Below are 14530 nucleotides of genomic sequence, written 5' to 3'. Positions count from 1 at the left end.
AAACATTTTTTTCTTCTTTTTCTTTCATATCTCTTATTTATCTCTTTCCTTTGCTTATTCTATTTTCTTTCTCTTTCCCTTTTTAATTGTTTTCCATTTTTCTTTTCCTATTCTATATTTTGTTTTATTCATTATTACTTTTTAAAAATTACTTCATTTATTATTTCTTTTCTTTTTTATTTTTATTCTTTTCCTTTTCTTTCATATTCTCTTTTTTCATTTTAAATTTTTCTTGTGTTGTTTTCAGTTTGATCTTATTTTGTCTTTTGTTCTGTCAACACCTGTACAACAGTTAGTATGATGTGGTTGAGGTTAAGCCTCACAGTAAACCAGCCCAAGGGCTGAGCCCACTCATGAACATGACAGCAATCAAGACCCAATTACAATGGGAGGACCATTTGTAGAATGTTCCTACATCTCTAGGAACATTTCTAGAGAACCCAGCTCAAACGATCAAGAGCATTACACCACTGGGTCCCAAAAGACACACACTACAGAAGGCCATGCTACTGTAGTCCTATTCAAAACACAGAAAGAAACAGCAAAAATGGGGAAACAAATAAACAGAACCCAAATAAAAGAAAAGGAGGAATCTCCAGAAAAAAGCTAAATGAAATGGAGGCAAGCAATTTATCAGAAACAGAGTATAAAGTAACTGTTTTAAGATTGCTCAAGAGCATGAAAAAGGACACAAAAACCATGAAAAGAACCAGTCGGAAATGAAGAATGCCAGATCTGAAATAAAGAATACAATGGAAGGAATAAATAGAAGGTTAGAGGAAGAAGATAACTGAATTAGTGAATAAGAAGGTAGAAATCACTCAGAGTAGCAATAAGAAAAAAATTAAAATGCACCAGGATAGTTTAAGTGAACTTTGGGACAACACGAAACATAACAACATCTGCATCATACAGATACCAGAGGGAGCATAAAGTAAGCAAGGGATAGAGAACCTGTGTGAAGATATAATGACAGAAAACTTCCTCAACCTGGTGAAGGAAAAAGTAACATAACTTCAGGAAGCACGGAGAGTGTCAATCAAGATGAACCCAAAGAGATGGACACCAAGACACATCATAATTAAAATGACAAAGGTTAAAGACAAAAAAAGAATCTTAAGGGCAGCAAGAGAGACACAGTGAGTTACCTACAAGAGAGTTCCAATTAGACTGTCAGCTGATTTCTCAACAGAAGCTCTACAGGCCAGAAGGGAATGGCATGAAGTATTAAAAGTAATGAAAAGCAAGGATCTGAAACCAAGACTACTCTATCCAGCAAGGCATTCATTCAAAATTGAAGGTGAAATAAAAGAGCTTCCAAGACAAAAAAAAAAAAAAAAAAAAGGCTAAAGGAGTTTATCACCACCAAACCAGTATTGCAAGATGTGTTAAAGGGACTGCTGTACTAAGTAGCAGCAATAGAGAGAAACATAGGCATAAAGAATAAAAGTGGCAATAAATATCAATTATAACCTTAAATGTAAGTGGATTAAATGCTCCAATCAAAAGACACAGGGTAGCCGAATGGATAAGAAAACATGACACATGTATATGCTGTCTATAAGAGACCCACCTCAGAACAAAAGACTCACACGGCATGAAAGTGAAGGGATGAAAAAAAATTCCATGCAAATGGAAACCAAAAAAAGTGTGAGGTAGTAATACTTATATCTGACAAAATAGACTTCAAAACAAAAGCCATAAAAGAGACAAAGAAGGTCACTACATAATACTAAAGGGATTGATCTAACAAGAGGATATAATCCTGGTAAACATATATGTACCCAATAAAGGAGCACCTAAATATCTTTTTAAAAAACCTCTTGGAGGACTTTAAGGGAGAGATCAACGGCAACACAGTCATAGTAGGGGACTTTAACACCCCATGACATCACAGGATAGAACTTCCAGCCAAAGTATCAAGGAAACAGCAACCTAATGACACACTGGATTTAATTGATATTTACAGAACATTTCCCCCCAAAGTAGCAGAATATATTTTCTTTTCAAGTGCACATGGAACATTCTCAAAGACAGATGACATGTTAGGACACAAAATAAGTCTTAACAAAGTGAGGAAAACGGAAATTATATCAAGCGTCTTCTCAGATCACAATGGCATGAACTGGAAATCAACTACATTAAAAAAACTTCAAAAGCATTCAAACATATGGAGGCTAAATAACATGTTATTAAACAATAAATGGACTGCCAGTGAGATCAAGGGAGAAATATAAAACTTCCTGGAAACAAATAAAAATGGACACGCAACAACCCAAAATCTATGGGACACAGTGAAAGCAGTTCTGAGAGGGCAATTCATAGCATTTCAGGCCTACCTCAAGAAAGAAGAAAAATCTCAAATAATCTAATTATACAAAAAAAAGAACTAAAAAAAGAACAACAAACAAAGCCCAGAGTAAAAGGAAGGAAATAAATAAAGATTACAGCAGAAATAAATACGTAGAGACTAAAAAAATAATGCAAAAGACCAATGAAACCAAGAGCTGCTTCTTTGAAAAGATAAACAAGATGGATAAACCTTTAATCTGACTCATCATGAAACAAAGAGAGAGGACCCAAATAAATAAAATCAGAAATGAAAGAGGCAAAGTAACAGTGGTTGAGCAGTGACATATGAACCAGGAGGTCACGGTTTGATTCTGGGTCAGGGCACATGCCCAGGTTTCTGGCTCAATCCCCAGTAGGGGGTGTGCAGGAGGCAGCTGATCAATGACTCATCATTGATGTTTCTATCTAACTCTCCCTCTCCCCCTCCCTTCCTCTCTCTGAAATCAATAAAAACATTTTTTTTAAATCCACAAAAAATTTCTGATTTCCCCAAAATTAATCAACTAGAGTGCCTCGGTATCTGTGAGGATCCTCCACCCTTCAGCCCCTGAATGGATACCAAAATCCGAGGATACTCAAGTCCCTTATATAAAATGGTGTAGAACAATGCAGACAGCTGGCCCTCTGCATCTGCAGATTCCCAGCAGCAGATTGAAAATACTTTCTTCTATCTACAATTGGTTGAATGTGCGAATTCGAAATCCATGGATATGGAGGGCTAACTCCATATATTTATTGAAAATTTTGATGTATAAGTAGACACACACAGTTCCAACCTTTGTTGTTCAAGGGGCAACCATAATATGTAATATGTATTGTATTATATATTTACATGGAAAATGTGTACTTAAATTGTATATTTATTACATTATATGTCAATATATTATAATTACATATAATGCCTTATTGCATTATATAACATATATCAATTTATATTTATATGTACATATTTAAAAACACATATTAAATATATTCATTTAGAAATATTGATCCCATACTCACATTTCAAGAAAAAAAAATTTTTTTTTTAAAATATGTCTCTTGATTTCAGAGAAAGGAAGTGGGGGGGAAAGAGAGAGAGAAACATCAATAAGAGAGTCACTGATCGGCTGCCTCCTGCACGTTCTCCTACTGGGGACTGAGCTCGCAACCCCCATATGTGCCCTGACCGGGAATCGAACAGCAATCTCCCGGATCATAGGCCAATGCTCAACCACTGAGCCACACCGGCCGGGCTCAAGAAAATTTTTATCCAAATTCGTCACCAGCATGTTCTACATCACTGTCTTCATCATTACTAAAATTACTTTTAAGCCATCTATTCCAATTTGCCGGAAACCACTGAAGCTGTTTTGAGATTTGTTGTTTTTGAATCCAGTGACAGTATCATGCTGTGACTGAAAATTTATCAAGTCATAAATACATATTCACATTATTTTAGATCAATTTCTAAAAAATTCCTCCTGTGTTTATATATCTGTGATCTCTACAACCTACCCACTTATTGTACTGTCATATAATCTTTCAACGCCTCAATTCAACATGTAATACCCCACGAAATAAATACTAAATGTGTTTTAAATTTGTCTCCCTTTTTCTAAATCAACTCTATCAGGTGGCCTCTACAAAACTCTAAAATTAAAACAGATTGAGGTTATTTTAATCTGTCATCCCAGGATGTTATTTTGTTATGCAGAATAAATTAATTAAGAACATGCCCAGTTAAAAATGCGACTTTGTGAGGCTTGAATGTAAGGAGCTTCCTTTTTCCTAAGAAATAATTCTGGGGGGAAATTTGTGGGATATCCAGGCATATTAATTTGAGGATTAATAACTTTACAATATTAAATCAGCCCACCCTAGAATGCTGTGTAGTTTCTCCATCATTTTAAGTCTTGTTTTATAACCATAATGAGATTTAATACTTTTCACCTTATGTTCTATAATATTCTAGTTAAAATTATTCCTACATATAAAGACAGCTGTGAATTGGATTTTTTTTCAATTTCCAGTGTTAACTAGTTATTGCTAGTACAGGAAAAAAGCTATTGGTCTTTTTATATTTATCTATATACAATCACTTACAAGTGCCCTTATTCTTGTTTTTTTTTTCTTTTCAATATTTAAGCCAAAAGATGTTTTTGACTTATTGCATAAACACCAAAACAATGTTAAATAGCATTTCCTCCAGTTTTTCAAATTATTGTTACAGGCAGTATTTTTAATTTCTTTCATAACAACAGATTCTTATTCATTTTTAAAATTTTTCCTTTTTCCCCCTTCAATTGGAAATAATTTCCATTACTTGCCTTTTTAAAGAGGTAGTGCTTGGTCTTCTTTACCATTTTACATTTTCTAGTTTATTCATTTCAGTTTTTATCATTCATTTATTTCTTTGTTTTCTTTCCTAGTTTCATAAGGTGACTATTTCGCTCACATATTTTCAGTCTTTCTTTTCTTATATTAATAAAAACATCTGTGATTATACATTTTCCCAAGTATAGCTTTAGCTCTATTCCCACATTTTGTTCAAAGCTCTCCTTCCTCTGTTTATATCTAAATGACTTATAACCATTGTTTTGACTTTCTTTTGGTGCAGAGATTATTTTAAAAGTGCCTCTGAATTCCAAAGTAGTTTTTAAATACTCATCTTTTTTACCACTAATTTAATTGAATTAATAGATTATTGCAAATAAAAATCATAATTTTTATATTTTACTTTTTGTTTTCTGTGACAAAGTTACATGATCAACTTCTGTAAACAATTCATAGATCTAGAGGAAGAATGTCTATTCCCCTTTCTATACATTTGTTGAATGTGTTATTTAAAACCTCTATATTTCTGCCCAGGCTGGTGTGGCTCAGGGGTTAGAGCATCAGCCCACACACTGAAGGGTCCCAGGTTTGATTCTAGCCAAGGGCACATACGTACCTGGATTGCGAGTTCAATCCCCGTCCTGGTCCGGGCACATCCGGGAAGCAATCAACCGATGTGTCTCTCTCACATTGATGTTTCTCTCTCTCTCTCTACCCCTACCTCCATCCCTCCCTTCCACTCTCTCTAAAAATCAATGGAAAAAATATCTACCAGTGAGGATTAACAACACCAAAAAAACCAACCCTCTATATTTTTGCTTTTTTTATTTGTTTGTTCAGAGTTTGAAAACTGGCAGCCTGCAAGCTACAGATATGTTTTGTTTGGCCGGCAAAATACTTTAAAATGTATGAATCTCAATGCCTTTAGGCAACGTATGCACACTCTAGTTCACGGTGCAATTCCTATCATCTCTGCCCTCATACACCCAATACCTCACATATTCATGTTGCCCAACTGGTCCCTGTGGGCATCCAAGTTGGCAATTGAGTTTCCCTGATCTGTCAAATTAGAAAAGAAACAACTTACATCTCCGAGTATAATATGCTATGTTTTCAAATTAAATTCTTTTATTCCCAGTTTTGTTCTATGTATTTTGTTGCTTAAAGTTTAAAAATGGTTATATATTTTTAGTTTTTATCAGTACATAATGTCCTCTCTGTCCTGTTCAATGCTTCTGTTCTTGCTTTCTGCTTTGTCTGATACTAATATTGCTGGTCTTTGGATTTTTTGTGTGTTTTTTTTAAACATGTCTTTACTGATTTCAGAGAGAGGGAGGGAGAGAGAGAAACATCAATGATGAGTCACTGATCTGCTGCCTCCTGCATGCCCACTACTGGGGATCGAGCCCACAACCCAGGAATCAAACTGAGATCTCCTGGATCACAGGTCCATGCTCAATCCCTGAACCATGCCGGCTGGGAGGGTCTTTTGTTTTTTAATAGATGACTTTAGCCTAAGAATATTAACTGTGGGGCTACTTTGGCATTATTTTTGTGCTTCATTTTGTTTACTGCTCGTTAACCCTCGTTTAACCTTTGCCCTCTCCTCGCGTGTGCTGATCGGGCACCACTGCTTCTCTTCATTCCTTTCTGACCTCTCTTCTCCGTATCATCCTCAATCTGTCACTAGGCTTTTCTATTCTGCTTGTGGTTACTGACCACTGCTAACGGTCTTAACTACATCTTCATCAAAATTAAATAACTATGCTCCAACCCCTTGCCAACAAAGGCAAGATTAACTTTAGAGTACCTTCACATCTCAATGCCTTGACCCACACCAGTGATCCTGGGTTTCGCTGAGGTAGTCTAGGATTTTTAGTTCTGGGCTACTTCCTAGGTTGTCCCTGAATGTGAGATCTTTCTTTTCAAGAAAACATTACGGATTTCGCCACATCAGTTTCCTCCATTTATGTACACAATGCTTCACCTGCAAGATTCACTGTGTGCCAGTTTCTCATATTCTTCCTCTTCCTCTGGCTTGATGCTTCTACTGATCCAATTACCAACTCTAATTGGACATTTGAATATTTGCTCAAGTAGGGTATATAAATCCTTCATGTCTAAAAATATCCTTCTTTTGCCCTGATTCACTGGCAGGAGAATTTGTATCTGGCATTCTTTCTGACTGCCTAGCTTTTAAAACTTTCTTTTCTATGCTTGTGGGTATCACCACTCTATTAGTCTGGATTGAAGGCAGGGTGCACCTCCCATTAAATAAGCTGAAAACATCAGCTGTTTGCTTCTACACCTCCATCCTCACCCCTCTTGCAGGTAGGGTAGCCCCTTGAACCTGCCATTATTTACACCTGCCCCAGACTCTGGCTCAGGAACTAATGCTGCAAAGCAAGGACTATGATGGAAAACACAATGGCAGCTATGGTGGCTGTAGAAAGAGCAAGACCTTGACAAGCGATGGCCCAGGCGCACGCTGCAGGCTCCAGTGCCAGCATGTCTAGCACTGGACAATGCCTGTGCTCATGCAGAGCAGCAGTGCCCAGCCCGAGCCAATTCTATGAGATTCCAGGTACATACTGTTTCTGGCTGCACAGTCTCCAAGCCTCACTCTCTCCAGCTCTATGACAATTCCACAGCAATTCACTATCCTTTAAAAATGGATTTTTCTTCCTAAATCAACCAAAATCAGCTTCTGTGGCCTGCAAGTAAGAACCGAGGCCTTTGTGGCTGGGTATAGAAGCTTACTGCTCTGCAGTCAATATCCCTACAGATGCTGCTGTAGATTTTAGTGCGTGAGCCCTCCCAAGCCATCCCAGCTCTCCTCAAACAGACCCATCTGCCTGTCAAGAAGTTGGTAGGATTTTTGTCTTTATTGCAGCAGTCTAGCAAGTAAGTGATGTTTTTTTCCAGAATTCCGTGAGTCCTTTTATCAGGTCTAAAATGTTCTTCAGCTTAGGAGGTTTGCTCCTTTTATTTACTTACTACGTCTTCTCTCTTTCTTTTTTCCCTTCTAGGAATCCTAGTGCCCACTTCATCGTTTTGATATCTTTATGTTTTACAAGATACTCCTTCCAGAAAACTAATTCCGCTTTCAATAGGGTTGTTATCCTTTGAGTTTAATCTCAGAAAAGTTTCAAATCAGGAATAACAGCTCTGAGAGTTATTTTTCTGGTGAATGCTTTCTCCAATCTCTTTGATTTAGTTATGCTTGTTCTGTGTGTTCAGCCTGAGCTCTCTATCTCAAGTTATTAAATCCCCCTTAACGTGTATCACACTTTTCCTTTGCTAAATATGGGTTTGGCCCTTGGCACCCAAGCATATCAACACTTCTTGGGCACTGGCAGATCATCAGGCAGAGAATAACATGGAAGTTTTCATTCTAAAAGCCAGCAGTGAATGCACTGGTATAGTGAGACCTTTCCACCTAGCCACGGGGAATATTTCTGTCTGATCTCATGTCTTTGAGAACAAACAGAGGGGAAGCATTCCTTCCCAACTGCCAGCTCCTCCCCACTCTGGGCTCCTGGAATCTCCAGGAACTGGAGCCCCTTCAAGGACTGAATGCAGGAAGGGGAAAGGAATCTGCTATACCTGCCACACTGTGGCTTTTACTGTGCTGAAAATCAATTCTGTCATAGCTGTGGCCAAAAGACGGGACCAGGGCTGAGCTACACCATCTACATACCCAGAGCAGTTACTGACTACTCTTCTTTTCCAGCTCCCCTTTTCACAATCAGCTTCTAAAGCTTCAAATAGCCACTCCATGTGCATGATTCCCAAATATTAATCTGTAGCTCTAAGATTTCCAACCACCTGTTTAATCTCTCCATCTCTATATCCTGGCATGAGTGTAACTCAGATTATTTGCATTTAATAAGCCTTTCCTAAGTATTTTATGTGTACCAGGCATACTGGTATAAGGTGTACTGATGTAGGAATGTACATAACAGACACACAGGGGATGATTTCAATGCAGTGCAATAAACAGAGTGAAAAAGTCAATCTGAAGCCTTGGGAGCACAAAAGGACACTGGGTCCAGCCCAGAGAGTCAGAGGAGGTGGTCAAGAAAGGGCCACAGTGAAGCTGGGTCTGGAAGGCAGACAAGTAAGTAGAGGACAGGTCATTCTGATAGAGCTTGTGGGGTCGGAAACGAAGAAAGCGGGGCAGACAGATGAAGCCACAAACCCAGTAGGACAAACAACATGAACAGAACAACAAAGAGTACACCAGCTTTGCTAAAATTAGGGTGACGCCAATCTCATCCCACAATCTTGAAAAGTACCATCCTGAGGGAGACCCATTTGAGAAAATAAAACTCAGGAAAGTCTCCAGAAAGATCGAGGGCCATCCACAGAGATAACAGCAATGAGAAAACTTGTAAGTAGACACGTTACTGCTACGGAAGCCTTCTACAGAAAGAAGATCCTGCAGGGCACAAGGATGGCTACTTAGCCTACAAAAAAATACAGAACATCTCCACTGACCAACAGCCACCTTCCCCACTACACAGAGCGGCTGCACAGACGATGACGAACCACTCAGATGTGCCTGTGGCATAAACTCAGAATTTCCAAAAGTAAGTACTTTATGCTGCCTCTCAACTCTCCTCCTGACTTTCCTGGTGCCTGTCCCTCTCAGTGATACCACTGTTTCCCAATCATCCAATTGTTCCCTTTATAGAAAGTTTAAATTTTACTAGAGAATAAAAAAGATAATGAATAAAAATATGTATCACATTCCTTGAAAGAAAGGCTCAATACTGGGAAATGCAATTTCACCAAAATTCACACTGGACTTTTTTGGAAACCACATAAAGTAACTCCAAGAATAAATAAGAATAAATTGGCCCTGGCGAGTTTGGCTCAGTGGTTTGAGCGTTGGCCCTCGGACCAAAGGATCTTGGGTTCAGTTCCTGGTCAAGGGCACATACCTGGGTTGCAGGTTCAATCCTCGGCCCCAGTTGGGGCACACGCGGGAGGCAACCAATTGATGTGTCTCTCTCACATCGATGTTTCTCTCCCCCCAACCCCCACTTTCTCTAAAAGTCAATGGAAAAAATATCCTCAGGAGAGGATTAAAAAAAAAAAATTGTAAAAAAAAGTTACAATGAAGAAAACCTGATTTACCAGATACTAAAATATTACATAGCTACAACAATTAAAATCATGTAATCAATGGAGCAGCATATAGAAAACAGCAAATATATCCAAGAATATATAAGTAGCTAACATAAAATAAAAAACAGCAAATTCGAATCAGCGAGGAAAAGAAATCTTGCTCAGTAAATGCTGCTGGAATAATTGCTGAATGTTTTAAATACATTTTCTTACATCATATACCACAGTACAATCCAAATAAATTAAAAACTAAACATTAAAAAATGGATTATGAAATCCCAAAACATGTGACCTTTGGGTGGGAAAAATCTTTCTAATGGAAAAAACATATCTGCATCATAAAAGTTTTAGACTTCTGTATTTTAAGAAAACATTATAATCAATATACTACCAGGAAAAAAACAAACCCTGCAGAAATTATCTGCAACAATATAATAGAAATGAACTGGTAGTACTACTAACCAAAAAAATAAATAACATTAAAACCCCAATGGAACACTAAGAAAAGACAGGAATAGGCATCACAAGGGAAAATGACCAATAAATATATGCAGTTCAGGAGACAAATTAAAACAATGAAATACCTTTTTGCCTATCCAATTAAGGATAATTATTTAGGCACATAATAACTCTGGCAGGCTGCAGTGAGACCAACACTCTCCTACACACCATTACGTAGTTTATAATACTTCTAGGAAAAACACAAATACATAGCATGGGATTTACAATCTTATATTTTAGCCAAGTAAGTATCTATCTAGGAATTTAGCCTAAGGATATATTCAGAAACTTAAACACAGATTTCTTTATTAGAATTATTTAAAACAGAGAAAAATATTGGATCCAACAGAAGGAATAAATAAATTACAATAATATATACAACAGAATACTATGAACATGTTAAGAATAATTAGGAATATTTAATGACATGAAGAAACCTTATGATACACTGTTAAATAAAAAAGCCAAGATCTGAATCTGAATATGCCACATGATTTAACTGTGCAAAAGTACACGTGCATGAGCGCACACACGTGCTCCATAATCACACCACACAGAAACGTCAAGAGTTATTACTTCTGAGCGGTTTTTATTTCCCAGGTGCATTTCTTTAGTTTCTTAATTTTCTGTAAAACTAACATGTATTACTAACATAATCAGACACAACATTTATATTTTAAGAAAAAACACCAAAACATCTCCACTAGTTCCTTCTCTTCACAGAAAACATTTCAAACCCATCACAGCACTGTTTTTAACTACACATTTCTCTGCCTACCATCCCTCCCTAATGTCTGGCAGCATCAAAGATTTAAAGTCCCTAAATATGCTGGATTCTTTCACAACTCCTTTTCTTGGCAAGTGCTGTTTCCTCTGCCTAAAACCCTTCCACCCCAGCAAAGGTCCTTCATCCTTCAAAACTCGGCTGATGTCCCTCTTCCTTGTAACCGTTCCCAATTCCACAGGAAAAAATACTGCTGCCTTGTCCAAGTCCCACCTCTTTGCTTAGGGCCCCAGTGGGAGTGAGGGTGCTTCAATAAAGCTTACTGCATGCCTTCCTCCCTGTAGCAGACTGAACAACGCCCCCGGCAGGTGTCCAGATCCCAAACCCTGCGACCTGTGAACACTGCACGGCAAAGGGTCTTGGCAGGTATGATTAAGTCAAGGGTCTTGAATTGAGATTACTTTGGATTATCCGGTGAGCTCAAAGGAATCACAAAGGTCTTATATGAGGGTGGTAGGAAGGTCAAAGACAGAAAAGTGAGACATGAAGGCTGAGGCCCCGCCTTCTGGTTCTGACTGCCTCTTCTCTCTCCCCACCCCAGCTGGAGGGCCATCGACCCTTTGGTGCATACAAAAAGCAAGCAGCCGTTAGGCAGGAAAGAACAGCACTGAAACAGAATGCCAGCGACAACTGCTTTGGGGTTGGCAGTGTTGAGTCGAACTGCACGATGAAATCTGCTGTCTACTTACCACCAAGGCAGAACCTGGAAAACGCCCTGCACTATGTTGGCTGCCCGATTTAATGTGACAGAACAGAATTTTATATCAAAATTTGCTCATCATTGCCCGGCCGACATGGTTAAGTGGTTGAGCGTCAACCTATGGACTGAGGTCAGGGTTCGATTCCAGGTCAGGGCACATGCCCGGGTTGCGGGCTCAATCCCCAGTAGGGGGCGTGCAGGAGGCAGCCGATCAATGACTCCCATCATTGCTGTTTCTATCTCTCTCTCCCTCTCCCTTCCTCTCTCTGAAGTCAATAAAAACATACTTTTAAAAAAGAAAAGAAAAAAATCTCATCATCAGGCTGCCTCGGAACATGGCCTTGTGGTCATTGCTCCAGACACCAGCCCTCATGGCTGCTGTATTGAAGGAGAAGGCGTGAGCTAGGACTTTGGCACTGGTGCTGGGTTTTATGTGGATGCCACTGAAGATCCTTGGAAAACCAACTACAGAACATACTCTTCCATAACATAATGAAGGAGCTTCCCCAACTCATCAATGCCAATTCCAAAGGATGTCTGCTTTGGACACTCCATGAGAGACCATGGAGCTCTGACCTTTGCTTTAAAGAATCCTAGAAAATACAAATCTGAGTCTGCATTTGCTCCAATTTGCAATCCAGTGTTCTGTCCTTGGGACAAAAAAGCCATTAGTGGATGTTAGGGAAAGGGCAGGAGTACATGGAAGGCTTATGTTGCTACACATCTCTGAAGGCCTATCCAGGGTCCCAGCTGCACATACTAACTGATCAAGGAAAAGATGACCAGTTTCTTTCCGATGGACAGTTACTACCTGATACTGCACAGATGCCTATACAGAAAAGAAAACCGCTGTTGGTTTTTTACAAGAGGCTTATGCAATCTTCACTGCAACCTTCACTGCAACCTTCTTCACTGATCACATCAGACATCATCCAAAATACCTGAGTGCTTGAAAAACTTCAGATAAGAGAATCTCTTCAGGATTACAAAAATTGTACTAAACAGAATTGCAGGGGAAAAAAAGATTTCAAAACACCGTATTTCATACTAAAAATGCTTCATTCTATAGGTGAATCACCTTCTGAAGGAATATATGAAACCAGGAAAAAAAAGAAAGAAAAGAAAAAGGAGACATGGTGATAGAACCAGGGGCTGCAGAGATAAACTCGAAGGCAGAGGGAAAGAAAATGCTGGTGGCCTTTAGAAGCTGGAAAAGGCAAGGAGGCGGATTCACCCTGAAGTCACCAGAAGGAACGCAGCCCTGCCAACACCTTGACCTTTAACCTTTAGAACTGTCAGATAAGAACTCTGTGTCTCCGCACAGCCAGGAAGTTTGTGGGAATTTGTTACAGCAGTAATAGGGCACATCCCGAACTCCGGACTATACCAAGAGCACCTGGGGTTGGCACCAGGTGAGGGCGGGGGAGGTGAACTGTGGGTCACCACTTCACTGAAAATCACTGAAAATGACTGAAAGGTGGGGAAATGGGAGGCAGGCGGGAAAGAAAAAGGAGTTAATTAACAGTTATTACTGATTTATTTGTTAACATTTATTAATATTTTTTGACACTTATTACCTTCCAGGCATTGTTCTGAGAACTCCTTTAAGGAAGTGCTACTATCCCTACTTTACGGAGAGAAACAAAGCAAGAAATTAAGAAACCAGCTCGCAATCCCACAGCCAGTAAGTAGGGAGTCAGGATAAGACTGCAGGAATTCTGCTCCAGGGCTCATGCTGTTACATGTTAAGAAGAAAAAATGTATAGCCCGAGGAATCTGCAAGAATTTGGACAGTTACATAAGCCAAGGGGACTAAGCATTGTTTAAACCGGGCTGAATTTACGAAGGGAATATCCTCTATTCAATGTGCCGTGTTCTGTAGTTCTCTTTTCTGTGTAGTCTGATCCACATCTGGATTCAAACCCTGTGGCATGATGCGGAAGGGGAAGCTAAAAGGCTGTGGAATGCTCCCTGGAGCCTACCCTTCCTGAGCATCCAACACGCGCTCCCACCCCTACCCGCAGAGGCCGGCCCAGAGGCTGCGCCCTGCAAGGAACCTGAGCTCCAGCGGCGGGAGCAGCCCCAGCGCCTGCCCACAGCTCCAGCGGTGCTCCTTCCTTCTGGTCAGGGATGCTGGTGGGATGAGCTGGGGGACCAAGGCCGCAGCAGCACTAAACTCCCAGGAGTGAATCAGTCGTGGTCCCCAGCTCACTCAGCAAGGCCAGTGTGTGACAGATCTTCAGAAAGCCTCCACCCATATTTTCAATAAGGTTTGAAAGGAAAACATCTATCTCAACAGGGGAAACTTGGCTCAGCAAAGATTGCTTTCACATGCAAAATACCGACAACCAAGCAATACTGGACACCATAGAAAATCCAGTCAGCGAGTTAGACCAACTGAGGAAATTCACTCAGAATTCTGAGAAAAACGATAATGTGATGATAAATATTATTGTTTTTTTAAGAGACATGGAGGAAGAATGAAAAGATCCAATGTAAGTTTTTTGTTTTTAACCCTCGCCCAAGCACATTTTTTCCATTGCTTTTTAGAGAGTGGGAGGGGGAGGCAGAGAGAGACACTGATGTGGGAGAGACACATCAACTAGTTGCCTCCCGCACACACCCCATGGGTTTGGAGGCTGTGACCAAGTGTGTGCCCTTGGCTGGAACTGAACCCGGGACCCTTTGGTCCGAGGGCCGACGCTCCAACCAGTAAGCCAAACCGGCCGGGGCTCCAACATAAG

The 14530-nt window shown here is 39.6% G+C and overlaps 1 protein-coding gene and 1 pseudogene across 2 annotated transcripts in view; one reads left to right on the top strand and one right to left on the bottom strand.

The window, feature by feature from the left end:
* Nucleotides 1–14530, bottom strand: part of SPECC1 (sperm antigen with calponin homology and coiled-coil domains 1) — a 138065-nt gene that overhangs the window by 106926 nt on the left and 16609 nt on the right. The window lies entirely within an intron of this gene.
* Nucleotides 8645–12739, top strand: LOC107524511 (S-formylglutathione hydrolase pseudogene; annotated as a pseudogene).

Source organism: Miniopterus natalensis, chromosome 17 (assembly GCF_054644295.1).
Source record: "Miniopterus natalensis isolate mMinNat1 chromosome 17, mMinNat1.hap1, whole genome shotgun sequence".
NCBI classification, from domain to species: Eukaryota; Metazoa; Chordata; class Mammalia; order Chiroptera; family Miniopteridae; genus Miniopterus; species Miniopterus natalensis.
The sequence above is the reverse complement of the archived record's forward strand: the minus strand, read 5'-3'. Positions and strand labels throughout refer to the sequence as shown.